Source organism: Ambystoma mexicanum, chromosome 1p (assembly GCF_040938575.1).
Source record: "Ambystoma mexicanum isolate Mex_15411 chromosome 1p, UKY_AmexF1_1, whole genome shotgun sequence".
Classification (NCBI taxonomy): domain Eukaryota; kingdom Metazoa; phylum Chordata; class Amphibia; order Caudata; family Ambystomatidae; genus Ambystoma; species Ambystoma mexicanum.
In genome coordinates this window covers 210,626,129-210,638,449 of record NC_090921.1, presented here as the reverse complement: position 1 = coordinate 210,638,449, position 12,321 = coordinate 210,626,129, and the positions used below count along the sequence as shown (strand labels likewise).

General features: G+C 44.8%; 1 long non-coding RNA gene across 2 annotated transcripts in view; it reads left to right on the top strand.

Moving 5' to 3' along the window:
• The window catches only part of LOC138567850 (uncharacterized), a 42,901-nt gene extending 31,365 nt beyond the window's left edge, over window positions 1–11,536 (top strand). For both annotated transcript variants that reach the window (XR_011302283.1, XR_011302284.1), the window contains exons 2-3: window positions 6,157–6,477; window positions 11,163–11,536. This is a non-coding gene — a long non-coding RNA (uncharacterized lncRNA). The remainder of the gene's footprint in view (window positions 1–6,156; window positions 6,478–11,162) is intronic.
• Window positions 11,537–12,321: the final 785 nt, after the last annotated feature.

Sequence of the window (12,321 nt, the reverse complement as noted above, 5' to 3'; positions counted from 1 at the left end):
ACACCCATGCAGCTTTGTTTTTTATTTTAATTGTATTTTTGGTTGGGTCAGCCGCAGGGGTGTCCCCCGTAACCCCTGCTCACTATACTGTTTAGTATAGTGAGCAGAGTGGCACCCCTGCTGCCCCCGCAGCCTTTGTATTTCCTTTTTTTATACATACCACAAAAAGTTCCAACTTTTGATAGTTTAAACTTTTTGTGGTATGTATATTAGGTCTTTTGGTGGAGTAGGTAAATTGGATTCAATCATTTTGGCCGAATTCAAGAAAAAGGGAGCTAAACGGGATAGTACGTAGGACAAATAGAAATGCCCACTTAAAGGGGAACATGAAAACCCAAATGATCTCTGCCGCAAGAACCAATTACAAACATTGGCTCAATGGGCATAGATTATACCAACCCCAGATCCATACCAACACTAACCCCTTCCCACACCCCCACCCACCCCCCCAACACACCACCACCCCCCTACTTACCTTTCATCGCGACACGCTATATCCCTGCAACGCAGGTTCCCTTTCACTTCCGTGATCGGGTACCGGAGCCGCAGTGTCCTTTTTTTTTCTTTTGACCGGGTCAGCTACGGGGGTGTCCCTGCAATCCCTGCTCACTATACTGTACAGCATAGTGAGTGGAGTGTTGCGGTGGACACCCCTGCAGCCTTTGTATTTCTTTTTTTATACATACCACAATAAGTTTGAACTTTTGCTAGTTTAAACTTTTTGTGGTATGTATATTAGGTATTTTGGTGGAGTAGCTAAATTGGATTCAATCATTTTGGCCGAATCCAAGAAAAAGGGAGCTAAACAGAATAGTACGCAGGACAAACAGAAATGCCCACTTAAAGGGGAGCATGAAAACTCAAATCATCTCTGCTGCAAGAACCAATTACAAACATTGGCTCAACGGGCACAGCTTATCTAAGACAAATGCAGGCTGGAAATGTATTAATTATCTGATTAGGACGCATGACTCCAAAATGTTTTGGCATCTTATCCGGAGCCATGGTGCGGGTGTGGGGGCCAGGGAGCTCGTGGGTCTCCCCGAGGACCAGTGGGCTATGCACATAAGAAAGTTATATGGTGGGGAGGGAACATCTGGGGGGGCGGAGACTGGGGAATCAATTGCAGACTCCCTGGTAAGCAGGCACATCAGAGGGGCGGACTTACTCTCCCTCATCATGAAATCCAGGGCTTCTAGCGCCACAGACCCTGATGGGCTCTGTAATCTGATAGTAAAGGGAGACCCTAGGTGGTGGGTGCAGTTTCTATCCACTTTATTCTGCCAGATATGTGATTCTCTTCTTATCCCCCAGATGGAAGTCTTCCATCCTCATTCCAGTCCATAAAAAGGCTGCCCCTAACAATTCTTCCAATTTTAGGCTACTGGCTATGTTGGACTGTAGTTCCAAACTCTTTTCCAGCCCCCTTTTGGAGCTCCACACCTCTTGGGTTAGGGCAAAGGGTCTGCAGGGGCTGTCAACAGACAGGTTTCATGAAGGGCGGTGGGACTTTCCACTGGATATGGTCCCTCCTTACCCTTCTCTCAGACAGTCAATGTTACCCGGGAGTGGCCCTATACCTATGCTTCATTGATTACTCTGCAGCTTTCAAAAGCATAATTAGAGCAAAACTCTGGAGAAAGCTGGAAGCACAGGGTATAGACCCATCACTACTTTATTTTATTTAAGCCCTCTACAGTGACACAAATATTAAATTAGGAGGGGGAGTTGTTGAGCTCTATCACCACCACACAAGGTTTGAAACCGGGGTGCTCATTGGTCCCCTTATAACTTATACACGTCAGAGCTACCCGCAATCCTGAGCAGAACAAAGAATCATCCCTGTGATATGGAAAGATCAGCCTACCCTGCCTACTTTACGCATATGAGACAGTAATCCTAGACCACACTCCGCTAGGACTGCAGCAATCCCTTAAACCCCCTACACACTTTTTCCTAAGAACATGGCCTACTCCTCCACGTGGCAAAAATGAAAATAATGACCTGTGAGAAGAGTGCCTACGGTGCACCTTCATTCATATGGAGGCTGGGGGGGAGTAAAGCTGGAACAGGTAACCGACTACCGATACCTGGGACTATCCATAAGACCAGGCCTGTGTCTACAAGAACTTGGCACTGGCACGTCGCATAGGGCATGGGCCAAATGGCTGTGCCTCAAAAGAATCATCGGCTCTTAGGGAGGGGGTTCATTGGAGGCCACAATTATGGCGTATAGGGCTTCGGTCACTCCGAGTATTCTCTATGCTCTTGAGGTGTTCCCGTTGAGGGCAGTCGGCTGGCTCCCTAGATTGGAAGCAAAAATCCTTCACTCAATACATAGAGTCTCGGGGAGTGTTCCGGTGGAGGCTTTTCGGCTGGAGCTGGGTCTCTCTTCTTTACTAATGTCTTGGAAACTAGAAGCCATTACACTTTGGGCTAAGATTTATTATGACTATTTTGAGGGCCCCTCTCTGTTAGGACAGGTGGTAGCACATGCAGAGAGTTTCTCAAAGAGCATTTGGTTTAGTGACCTTGATAGACTGGCTAAACAATGTATGGTGTAGTTGGGTATTGATATGTCCCCGACACATGGTTACATTGCTACGTGTGTAGGATTGAGAGGAAGCTTACCCGTGTGGATGTGAGCCTGTCTTTAGATTACCTAGCCGGCCACCGTAAATTTGAAGTCTATTCCCATTAGGCCTTCGCACTTGGTATCCCTAAATCTTAATTAACAAAATTGTGTTTCCCAAAACTAGTGAGATTCATCACCGCCATCCGCCTCCAAACCCTCCCTGTGTTCGAAAATACAGGGGCTGCGTTGGGGTTCCTACAGTTGAAAGACTATGTAGATTGTGCAGCGAGCAAATAGAGTCCACTCGCCACATTCTGACTCAGCCCACAGTATCACAGGGCTTACAGCAAAGACCACACTTACACCTCGGCCGAATTCTAGGCTACAATTCTGACCCCAGTATAATCAGCCTATTATTTTTGGCAGAGGGTGGTGAAGAAACTTGACCTTGGCTCCGCAGGTGGCTGTGGCTAACCTTCCTCCATACAAGGGAGCTGCTCAATTTAACAATTTAAATCAATTTAAACACCCAAATCAAGAATAACTCAAATCGAAGGTTTAAAGTTACAATCATGATATTTCTCTAGCCCATCTATGCTTAACCTTTTATAATCCATGAAATGTGATCTACGATGAATGCACAATGAAATAAGGCTGTATTTAAATGTTATTATGTGTTTTTTTCTAATCTATTCTTTTTTCTAATTCATATGACAGTGTAAAATGGTTTTAAAAGTAACCAGAGATACTTAATAAAATAAATGTTTTAAAAACCCACTTTCAAGAGAGGCAGACAAAGGTATCTATGAGACCATTGCAGCACTATCGAAGCAGGGCATCCTAGTGCCATCAGAATCACCATGCAACACGGCTGTGTACCCTGTCAAAAAGGCGACAGGGGGGGTCCTGGCATTTTATACAGGGCTTGTGCCCTCTTAACCATATTGTAGAAGCAGAATACCCTTTAGTTCCGAACCCGGCAACTATTTTGTGTAGCTTCCCCACGAAAGCTGACTGCTTCACAATTATAGTTTGGAAGAATGCATTCTTCTCTATACCATTACACCCAGACTCACATGACTTAACTTCATTTCTATATAGAAATCCAAGACTTTCCCAAGGGTACTGTGAATCAACTTTCATATTCAACAGGGTACTCCAAATGGATTTAGGCAACCTGCAGATGGAGAGCATGGCCCTACAGTACGTAGTTGACATATTAATTTGCAGCAAGACAGAAGGACAGTGTAGAAATGACTCATTACACATATTGACAGTACTCTCAGAAAAGGGGTACAAAGTAGAAGAAGCCAAGCTACAATATTGCCAGACAGAGGTGTTATACATTAGACAGATGATATCCCAAAATGGCAGACGAGTGATGCCAGAGGCAATAAGCAAGACAGCAAAACCCACAACAGTCAGAGAGATGCAGAAGTTTTTAGGACTATGTAATTACTGCAGGGCATGGGTATTCGGTTACAGCATTTACACTAGGCCCTTACTGAGTGCATTGAAGGAAGCGCAAAGAGGGGAGGAGACATTACAATGGATAACAGAAATTACTGAGGCATTTAACGAGCTGAAGGAAGCAATATGCACAGCTCCAGTGTTGGGCATCCCAGATTATCAAATGGAATTCTTTATATTCTCACACTCCGATGGAGTGGTCATGACTGCAGTACTGACACAGAAGACTAGCCTGGGGCACAAGCATCTAGCTTATTACAGTGGGGAACTTGACCCAGTAATGAGAACACTACCCATGTGAACAAGCATTGGCTGCAGCCGCATTTGCAGTGGACAAATCACTTAATATTATCATGGGATGCAGCACCACTTTCTATGTGGAGCATGCTTTCTTTGTAGTACTGGAAAGATGGAAGAGCACATTGACAACACAGAGGGCTTCAGGGTACGAGGTGTTGCTATCTAACCCAGCTCTCAAGATAGTGAGATGCAGACTTGTCAACCGGGCGACCTTTCTCGCTGACATTTTACAGAAGGGTGACTATGCACATGACTGCACAGCGAACATAGAAGAATTCAGTCACACTCGCAAGGTGCAGGAGGATGCACTTGAGGGGTGAGACATGCTCTTTATTGACAGGTCTTCAATAATTGACCAAACGATTGGGGAAAGGCATACTGGGACAACAGTTGTAAGACTGAGAGAGGACGGGACAAGTCAGGTAGTGACGAGCGCACACCTGCCGGCACAAGCAACAGAATTAGCGGCCTTAATATTGTCATTGAAGCGCAGCAGGGAGTAGGAAGTGACAATTTTCTTGGATTCCACCTAGGTGACATCCACAGTGCATTTAGGACTGCCACATTGGAGGAGGAGGGGCTTCAGGCGTGATGATGAGTCACTGGTGCAGCACACACTCCTATTGGGCAGGTTAATAGAGGTCATAGATCTCCCAGAGCGAATAGCAAAAGTGAAGTGCCAAGCACACACAAAAGGGGAGGATCCTATCTCGAGGGGAAAGGAAGCAGCAGGTGCAAAGCAAAATGCACCGCCTAATTTGGGGAAATTTTAGAAATGGAGGCCTCATCCCACGCGCACCATTATGCAAGAACTATGATACTAAAAGAGGGGTACAACATATTACCAGTGACACCAATTATGGAGCTGCAGGGTGCTGCACCCAGGGAAGAGAAAGAGCTATGGCTAAGGAGGGGATGTACAATGTCCCCGACAGTCACCCTTCCTCAACAGTCGCCCTATGGCGGCAAAACAACACAGGGAAGGTGGTAATGCCACTTACATTATTGCACACAGCACTAACACAACCACACTATCTAGCCCATAGCGGGAAGGAGGTGCCTGCTGCTCATATTGGAGAAACATTGTTCTGTCCTAACTTGGTGGAACATGTGGCCGTATTTATGAATAATTGTCTATTGTGTAAACAATACACTACAGGTCATACATTAAGGGTAGTGAGAGGAGCCATACCTCGCCCAGTGGGTCCATTTCAACACCTGCACGTCGACTATGTCGACATGATCCAAGTTTGCAAAGTGTACCGCTACATGATAGTGGTCGTGTGTCCATTTTCCCATTGGATCGAGGCCAGTCTTTGTTCCCATCATGACGCCCCTAGAGCAGCAAAATTCCTGGCCCGGGAGATATTCTCACGATGGGGCATGTGTGAGGTCCTACAATCTGACAACAGCCCTCACTTCATCAATGAGATGTTCCGGCACATCACAACCTTGTTAGGAATCCACATAAATTCTCCTGTGCCTATCACCTGCAAGCAAACAGTATGTGAGCTTCTCAAGGGCTTGCTCAAGGAGGCTAGAGCGAAAACTAAAAAAAACTTAGAATAATAACTGGCTCCATTGCCTTCCCTTAGCCTTGTTCGCACTGCGCAATAAAGCAGGGTCCGACCACGTTTTAACCCCACATGAGGTGGTGACCGGACGGCGCATGCGACTTCCCCAGGCGACTTCCCCAGGCTCCTCCCACTAGGGCAATAAAGGATGCTGAAAATGTGTCTGATGTATTGGGTCAGGAAATTTATGAGTATACAACTTCCTTGATTGCTAGTGCCTCCTTTATATCTTGGCAGCTGTAAAGCCAACAGGAGCGGCCTGAAGCCGGAGAAGAGAGCGACAGTGCTGAGAACAATGAGGACTTACAAGTGGGATTCCCTGTGGATCACGGGACCACACATCGTAGAACTTAATTGAGAAGACCACTTGGATTCACCTCTGTGACTTCAAAACCTACAAAGCAGAGGCCTCTCCTAGCACTGACATCGACAGGGCCAACAATCCTCAGCAAGAAGAGCAAACCAATAATTCGGATCCAGCACTGCCGAGCCGAGGACACCAATGGTTATTTGCTCACGGGCAGCAGAGTTAGGGCAAGGACTTCCTACACATCAAGAGTGAGTGCACACTGCCTGTTTGTTATTTTTCTTTCTGCACACATTCATCGTGAAAGTGCAACTGCTTTATTGTATTTCTCCCATGCTTCCCACTGATCCCCATCCCAAAACCTTCCAAGGCCAATTTGTCCAATTTGTTAAAAGATCCAACAGAACCCGGGGATGTCATCCTAATGTGTATTTTTGTGTCTTCATACCGTATCTGGCCCAAGTCTACCCACAACCAGAAAGGAAATCCCTCTGTCCTTGCAGTCCTGTGAGACCCTAGAATTAAGCTGTGTCGGAACAACTATTCATTTTTCCCATGTCCGATTAGATGGTCCGCGGGGCTTGCACTAATACCATACTAATATTATAACGCTAATTTGTGCGCATTTCAGGTGGGTAACTGATATCTTTAAGCTGCACCAGGATCCAAGCAGCACGGGTAATGTCTTGTCTCTTGTTTCCAAGTGATGTTTTTGATCTCAATTTTTGGCAAATATTCTTTGTAGCTAGTGTTATCGCTGTATCCTCTACTAACATCACCCCAACCTCAGCAGGTGGAACAACCATGTCAGGTGGACAGGGGAGCACTATAAGCACAGTAAGAAGAGGTAAGCGCAGTGTTGATACAGAAATGGGAGGGGTGGACCTAAATCTCACTGACACTGCTCGAGTGTCTAACAACATGTGGTACAAGCTCATGACCAAAGTAGGCAAAAAACACACTGCGGATAGCTGCTATGTCGGCTCATTAATCCCCTGTGCCATGAGTGCCTCCAGAACGTTTGTAGCAACTGAAATATCAGCAGCAAGATCACAATGCCTTATGTACCTATCCATGGTTACAACCCGAGGAAGGCTTCAAGGGAAAACGGCAACATTGGGATGGATGTCCAAGGCAACATTACCCTATGAAGACAGTTATATAAAGAATTTTGACATGATGAACAATTACTGGCAATTAGACCAGGCTATACAATACATAACTGACAGCCCACAGAAAGGAGAGACAAGAACAGTAACACTGAAGGAATTTACCCTGCCTGAAGAGGGGGGTCAAGGAAATAGGAGGAGGGCCAGGATGTTGGGAAAGACCAGAAATGCTTGTGTATGGCCAAGTATGCACAGCAGAAGGATGGAAAGAGTTGTAGGTAGCAAGGCACACACCCTAGTACAAGCACCGGTAAACAGACTACAAGGAGAAAATGCCAAGTTCCTGAAAGAATGGGATGCAAGCACCAAGTTGCTCACCTGGGTGAACAATGAAGCTGGACCAATGCTCATAATACCACTGAAGAAACCAGCATTATGTGGGTGTAGTTAAAGAAAAGCATTATGAATGGAACACTATTGGGCATGCGGATCCAAGGCAAACGAGAAGCTGCCACCCAACTGGGGAGGAGTTTCCTCGCTGGTGCACATCAATATGCCAGCACTAGTAGTGCCACAGAAGAATGTGAAGATAGACGACGTCCCTAAGATGTACACTAACAGGAGAAAGAAGAGATCAAGAGAAGTGAAAGAAACGGTCAGTAGAAGTGAGCAGAGTGAAAAGAGACAACTATTTCCCATCAGAATCGGAAGCATCACTAGATGATGTACCACCTGAGCACAGGTTGTTCAGCAGGACAGAAATGTTTTTCGCATCAGTAATTCCAGCTGTACAAACATATACAAATGTGAAATGGTTGCAGATAACGAGGTGGGAGCTGATGCAGACAATAAACTCTACAGTAAACGGCTTCAACACAATAAGAGAAGAGCTCTTGGTCACGATAAGAGACCGAGCAGTATGGTTGATGGCACTCCAGAACAGGTATGTTCTAGACCTTCTGACATCGATGGAAGGAGGAGTTTACACCAAGATCGGGAGTTCCTGTTGTATGTTTGTGCTTGCGAATGACAGAGCGAATGTCACACTGAAAGAAGCAGTGACAAGATTATCGAAAATGCACACCAAGATGGAGGAGGAAGCCAAAGGAACAGGAAAGGACCAGAGTGGGTTGTCATTCATATGGTCATGGATGCCAACATGGTTAGCAGGCGGACTGAGGGTATTACTAGGAACACTAATTTTAGTACTAGTAGGAATGTGTGTGGTCAAGATCTGCATTACTCAATGTTGAAAAACTACTGAGAAGACCATAGGGATGAAAATGTTAGTGGATGTGAACATGGGAAGAAGAAAAAGACAAGATAGTGGAAGAAAGAAATAACCTGAGAGCAAGGATAATGGCGTGCCCACGATTCCCGGCTGAGATGATAATGTTTGACAATCCCTTTGACAACAGATACTGGAGAAAATGGTTATGGTGTAAAGTGGTTAGACTGGATCTATGCCACAATATGCCATATAGGTTTTGGATTTTGGGTGATGTCATACCCTGAGTGGAAAGGGGAGACACAAAGTTTCCTGCCACTGCATCTCCTTCCATCCCACAAGGGTCGGCTCCTCGCTTGTGGTTCTTACTGAGGCAGCCACTCCCAAGGTTGGGATCAGGTAGTGGCTGCCCTTCCCTGGTCATATGGGAAGAGAGTTTCCTTGGGGAGGGAGTGATATTGCTAGATTCATCACAGTACTGTAAGGAAGGCATGGTATCAAAGTAAGACAGACACAAGTGATCACAGTTCAAGGGTGTTTATTGAACTTATATCAGGGGTGTGAAAAATGCCCATTTTAACCTAAATCTAAGATGGGAGCAAGCTATGACCATCAAATAATAATAATACTGTCCTAGTGGAGTCTTGTCAAATAAAAAAGGGCCTATATTAAAAATAAAGCTATTGCCAATCCTTACCTCTATGCGAAAAAATAGTGTGGGATAATATTCACAAAAACAAAGAAGTGTTCACAAAATGATGAGTCCGGATGCTTAGACCGTGGGCCTCCCATCCCTGCGTTTATAACACGGGACAAGGCGAGTCACTCGAGCACAGCACATGCCTGGGCTTCTTCTGCACGAGGTCACAGTTTCCTTGACCAACATTAGGGGCCTTTGGGCCCAAGTCTCTTTGTGCAAAGTCTCTGAGGACCTGATGTATCATAAACAACAAAGAAAAGTTCATTTTCTAAATAGTCAAGCAGGAGATTTACTCTTCGCCCTGGTTCCCCCTAAAATGGGCTCAGATCCTTCTTTCACAATTAGGGCCCCTCAGCCGTTCTAAAGACCAACTTTAATTCCCAGGCATCCCTCAGTCGGATTCACAATTGCCATAACAATATCTTCGCCGGGGAGTTTTACTGTTCACCCTGGATCCCTGCTTCTGGGTTCAGATCCCTTTTTAAACAATCCCCCTCTTCCAAGCTCAGACCATTTTCAGTTTGTATATAATCAAAACCTTTCGAATGTGCACAGGACTTAACCCGTTGCCAGACCACTTTGATTTTTCCATTCAATATTCACATCCTCTGAGGGTACCAAATGGGGACCTTCGAGTGAGTGCCCAGGTAGCGCCGGACCACTATGCATCTGGTACTTATCTGGGTTTCAGAGAGGTAGTCGGGGCAGAGTGCTTGACTTTCCTGCATTCCAGACTTTCTGTACAGTTTTCACTACACTAGAGGTGGAGCTTGCCCACAAAATCTCCTGAACCTCATGGAGCGGAGAGGTTCAGAGAGGCAGTCAGGGGAGAGCGCTTGACTTTCCAGAATTCCAGAGTCTCTTTACAGTTTTCACTGCACCAGAGGCAGAGCTTGCCCACAAAACCTCCTGAACCTTGCAGCGCAGAGAGGTCAGAGAGGCAGTTATCGAAGACTGAGCAGATCAAGGGGCTTGTGGGCTGCCTCACACACTTCTATAGTTTAGTTTAGTTTATTCATTTGTATTGTGCACCAGACCCGAGAGTATGAGGGCGCATGAGCAGCAAGGTGATTCAAAGATATAGGATTTGGTCTGAGGAGGTGCTGAAGAAGCAGAAGGTAAGCACACACCCATCTATCATAAGGGAGCACAGTATCAGCGCGAGTAGTGAAAAGACACTTTCAAAAAATGTTCAGTGCCTTTCACCCCGCTCCCCTGTATGGACTTTGGGTGATCTTCAGGGTGATCCCTATCAACTTCCATGATGGAGGAGTTCATCCGCCTGGCTCAATCGTGTGAGGACCCCCCTGCGAATGAAGAAAGGAGCCCTGTCTGGTCCCGGGGCTTTCAGACTAGAATGTAGAGTCAAATACTAAGGCGCCCAATACTAATGGCAAAACCGAGAAAAAGAAAAAGAGGAGAATGCTAGAGGGTGAATCCCAAGGAGGCCAACTTTATTTGAATTCACAACAAAAAAGCAAAAATCAGAAGCAAACACTAAGAGGAAGGGTGCCACAAGTAAAATGTGATACATGAGTTTATGTGAGTTTATGAGAGCTCCGTGTGATAAGTACAGAAATGAATCTGGTTTTGTTTGGAATACATTTGATTGGAGAGGTATTCGTAGACTCTTTAGCTACTATTGAGCCCTGAATTAAATGAAAGAGCTAAACTGAGAACAGCTCACTTACGTTGCCTTGATGCCTTGATGCTACATTATTTGTTTCAGTGACGCTTGTACATTCATGTTTTGTATAATATGGTTTTAATATTGGTATTGTGAGTGCGTTGATACACACATTTCGTAATGTTTATTGATGTCTGTTTATTTTTTTGAACCCTTGCAATGAATGAGGCCTGTAACTTATATGTAGTATGTGTTTTATATATTTCTTGTAGAAAGCGGTCATGCTGATCAACTCTGGGGTATAGAGTCTTTGTTGACCTTGTGAAGGAATCGTGTCCTGAAGATGGCCTAAGAAAAGAGAGATTTAAGACATTAGAGATAGTGTCCAAAATAAAAGAAAATGGCCGAAACATGTCGACATCTATCTGAAATACCCTCATGATTTAACTGTGGGATTTATATACAAACCAAGAATTCTGTGTTGTTTGTACCCCCTTGTTCCATGAGTGCATTTGTACCTTGGTTGTTATATGGAAATAAGGTTTTTTAAAAAGTTTTGTATTGTGTAAATGTGTAATGTTATATGCAGGGCATTTGTCTCCCTTGTTTTATCAACAATATTAAAAAGTGAATTTATTTTTTTTAAGTCTGTGCTTCTATTGGGTTTATGATGTCACTTAGTAGCCAGATGGGATATGTCTAGTTTGTAATTGAGCATACAATTCCTGTGATGGAATACGAGGGGCTCCAGCTCATTTAAGATCAAGACAATGAGATAGGAGATTTTCAATAACCACCATTTTATAGCCTTCCAAGAGACCTGGTTAACCCCGAGATTCAAGGTAGATAGATTTTCGATAGTAGAACAATTAGTACAGAGCCAAGGCATAGGCAGAACTGCAGGTGGTTTGCGACTGGCCTTTAGAGATTCCATCTTTATTGCCATAGAAGTGGTGAGTAGTATGAACCAGGGGAATTTAGCGATACAAGCCAGACTAAGAAATGGAGATTCTTGGCACAGCAGTCCAGTGATTTATGTCTACTGGAACCCTTTAGTCTCATCACTACCTGTTTTCCTTGAGCAGTTGGCGGATGTCCTAACAGAGATTAAAATGACCCACAAGCTGGAAAATATCTTCCTCACGGGAGACCTGAATATTCAGTGCATCCAAATACTTGATGCAAAGGGCCTTCACAAACTTTTATCAAGGAATGGGAATCTATGGACAAAGTTCCTGTCAGATTGGGACCTGATGATGGCCAACAGTAACATCAAGGGTGTCGTACCCCCAGCGCTCACATGGTCCAGGATTAAAAAAGGGTCTACGGTTGACTATCTATTTCTATCTAATGTAAGTGACTTCAATCCAGCAATCCAACTAAGTCAATGCTTAGGATGGGATGCCTAATGGAAGCCCTTATTTATACATT